Raw genomic sequence first — 3,800 nt, 5'->3', positions numbered from 1 at the left:
ACACACAATCCACTTGAGACTTCCTCTTTCTGTGTGACGCAGTGAAGTTTATAGGAAACCTTCACGGAGTGATCCATCTCGCCCGCCCGCTCGTAGACGATCTTTGTGAGGCCAGAGCAGGGTGAGCGCTGATTGGTCGGCGGGCCGGACGCGCTACAGTGTTATAAAAGGTCTGGCCGTGCGGCTCGGTGGGCAGAGCGACACCGCTGCACATGTGCGGAAGGGAATAAAGAGAATAAGATTAGAAAATGACGGAGTGACACACAGACTGCTGGAGAGAGAAAGAGAGCGAGAGAGAGATAGAGAGAGAGAGAGAGAGAGAGAAAGAGAGATTCATCTTTCTGTCTGCTGAAAAACTCTTCTTCTGTGAAGGAGGGAGGAGAGGACAGGACCGCTTCTTCTGCAGAAATATCTGTGAGTATCCTTCCCCTATTCCAACGGGCTTTCATTCATCCAGCAGTGTGTGTGTGTGTGTGTGTGTGTGTGCGTGTGTGTGTGTGTGTGTGTGTGTGTGTGTGTGTGTACGCGCGCGCGCTACTGTGTGTATGTTACTAATGAGTCGGTATCATGTTATGCGAGTGGTGCAGCAGCGCGGTGCAGGTTTACATCACACGCCGGGTGGGAAACACATGCAGACAGACAGAAAAGACCAGAAAGAGGCGAGACAGACAGACAGACAGACAGACAGACAGACAGACAGACAGGCAGACAGGCAGACAGACAGACAGACAGACAGACAGACAGGCAGACAGAGAGACAGACAGAGAGACAGACAGACAGACAGGCAGACAGACAGACAGACAGACAGACAGACAGGCAGACAGACAGACAGACAGACAGACAGGCAGACTCTCACTGTCCAATCACACAAAGGGAATAGGTTAGGACACCCAACAGAGCCTAATTCATATGTGAAGACCTCAGGTGTTGAATCAGCAGCTGTCTGCAGGTGAAGACCTGATCCTGCTGGGAACTGAATCATCTTCCTTATACTTTCTCTAACTGGAGTCTTTTCTAGTGAATTCAATTTAAACTGTTCCTCATTTTTTTTGCTGGGGACCCTCTGGAGCCCCCTTAAGGACCTCTGGAAGGCCCCAGACCCCACTTTGAGAACCACAGGGTTAGTATAGGTCTACTGGCGGTTTATAACCCAGTCTGCCAGTCTGCCTGCCTTCCACAGTTTACATTTGTTCATTTCAGGAAATTAGCCGACTTTCTTGAGTTCAGCGGTAGAATGAACTTCAGTTCCTTTAGAACTTCCAACAGCACAAGCAACCGATATGAGGAGGTGAAGGGTCAAAGGTCACAGCGCCCTGATAATCTTGCTGTGACCGTGGAGTGGTCCTGGATGACGGAGAACTGCTGGGGAATAAAGACTGAAATGAGGTTCCAATTAGAGCTGAAAGACACTGACCAAAAATCCAATTGGGATTATTTGACAGCATACTGCAACTGCTATTTAAACTGCGATTCTTTTACTGTTTGTTGTTGAGTTTTTCTTGTCATAAATTTGAGCAATTTTAAAATGGTTTGAAGAAAAGTGATTTTGTTAAAAAGACATAGATGTGAGTGAGCAGATTTACTGAGTTTGAGTCTGATGGAGGTTTTGATTCTTGTTCACAAATCCAGTTTGGACCAAACTCTCTCTGAAGAAATTAACTGCAGCCTCTGAGATTTGGAAATTGCAGAAGTTCATATTGAGATTTAGATCAATGAGTTGTTCAGTTCCAGTTCTGCAGAGACAGACAGGACGGGTCTAGAGTGGGAGTGGGTCAGCATTAGTTTCACTGTCCTCAGCTGCTTCAGTCTGACAGACGCTCTGCCTCAGCCTGGAGTTAATTAAAATCTCGTTAGCCGCCTGGTGCCGCTGACAGATGGGCCGGTCAGCAGCGTGAGGCTGATCTCAGGTCAGCGTTTAGCAAAGCAAAGCGTTTTTAAACATCGGTGTGTTACGGTCAAGTTAAAGCTGCAATGTGGCAGATTTGTTTGCGTTAAAATAAATAAAATACATTCTACATTCTCAGTCTGTGTGTTCAGGCCTAAATTCCCGTGTTTGTCTGAAACTGGCTTCTCAATGATGTCGGGTTGTTTTGGGGGCGTTGTGGGGACCTGTCAATCAAACAGTGTGGGCGGAGCTTGGATTTCTGTCGCTGCAGTTTGAGTTTCTCTCTTCTCTGTCTGTTCAGTCATGGTGGCTATCGCTGCTCATGCTAACTACCCAGTTCTTCTTCTGCTGTTTATTCCAAACAAACCGGGAAAGGTATTAGAATGTGTTAAATCCAGTTATTAAAGGTCTTATTGTTTGACCACGTAATGTCAGTTTTCTCGGATGAATCCAGAACAGTCCTCATCTGTCTGCTGTTCTGGACACAGCTGGACTTCATGTTCCGTTCACTCTTCATTTCTTGTGCAGTTTCATAACTTTAATCAGTGAAGTTCAGTCAGAAACAGGCTGGAACTGACAGATCTGTGCTCCTTTAGTTTGGTCTTGAATCCATTTCCAGGTCTTAAAGGTCTTAAAGGATTTGTAGTCAACTGGCAGTAAAACACATCACTTTTATTATGTGTGTGTGTGTGTGTGTGTGTGTATGTGTGTGAATATACTGTAGTAGTTAGGTTTCTGCATGTTTTACTAGATCATATTTCTGTTATATAAACAATGAGATCAGAGGTGTGTGCTGGTGTGTGTGTGTGTGTGTGTGTGTGTGTGTGTGTAGGTGTGTGTGTGACAGATCTACTTGTCTAGTGTATGCAAATCCACATACAGCCTGCTCTGTCTGATTGACAGACTGCAGCATGTTACATCATCCCAGCAGTGTGTGTGTGTGTGTGTGTGTGTGATTGACAAACCGAGGCTTACATCATCACCATATGGAGTCACTGCATTGTGTGTGTGTGTATATGATTGAGACTTGCATCATAGCAAATGAACACACACACACACACACACACACAGAAAGGAAAAGTGCTGTGTCATTGTTGGTATACAGGCGGTGATAGCTGCTTGTTAGTGATTTGGCAAGTCTGATGGAGAATATTTCGCTGACACACACACACACACACACACGCACACACACACACACACACACACACACACACACACTGGTAAATGTTTACCTGTGCCTGGTGTCATTCTGCTGTACAGATACAGATCAAACATTTGGACTCCTGTTCGTTTCTAAACATCCAGTTTTGTGCAGCGGTGGAAAAAGTCCTCAAATCTTTTACTTGAGTAAAAGTAGCAATACTATCATGGAAAAATACTTCATTAAAAGTAACTGCTGCATATACTGTTGGGGAGTTTAAACTCTTACAATGCAACATATTTTATGAGCTTATCGTATTTTTTGCATGTAAAACCTTGCATGTAAATAGTGAAAGTGGTTCTGCTTTAGTGACCGGTGGATTTTGGAAGTTTCCCAGTCATTACTGCTGCTGGAAATGTTAGTTGACAAAAAGATCGTTTTCAGAAATGTTGAGCTGAATGTATTGTTCAGTGGTGACAGAGAGGAGAGGAGGTTCCACTCAAATCTCTCTCATCCAGCTCCTCCAGGACGGAGCGAAGTGGAGAAGAAGAAGAAGAAGAAGAAGAAGCAGCAGGTCACTAGATGAAGTTCAGCAGTTTGACCTCTGACCTCTCTGTGAGCGTACACAGTCAGACATGAGTCAGCCGGAGGAGCTTCAGTCAACACTGTGAAAAACCTTCAGGACTGATTTGTTAAAACAGAGAAACAGCTGAACAAGTCCAGTCAAGCAGAATTATTGTCACTCAACCACATACAGCGCAAACAGGAACAAAA

General features: G+C 44.9%; 1 protein-coding gene across 1 annotated transcript in view; it reads left to right on the top strand.

Moving 5' to 3' along the window:
• Positions 1 to 242: 242 nt before the first annotated feature.
• osgn1 (oxidative stress induced growth inhibitor 1) overlaps positions 243 to 3,800 on the top strand; it is a 19,342-nt gene continuing 15,784 nt past the window's right edge. The window contains exon 1 of the mRNA XM_071914233.2: positions 243 to 414. The gene's annotated coding sequence lies outside the window, so the exon portion shown is untranslated. The remainder of the gene's footprint in view (positions 415 to 3,800) is intronic.

The sequence above is a fragment of the Centroberyx gerrardi genome, chromosome 5 (assembly GCF_048128805.1).
Source record: "Centroberyx gerrardi isolate f3 chromosome 5, fCenGer3.hap1.cur.20231027, whole genome shotgun sequence".
Lineage (NCBI taxonomy): Eukaryota > Metazoa > Chordata > Actinopteri > Beryciformes > Berycidae > Centroberyx > Centroberyx gerrardi.
Note: the sequence above shows the minus strand (reverse complement) of the source record. Positions and strands in the feature narration are given on the sequence as shown.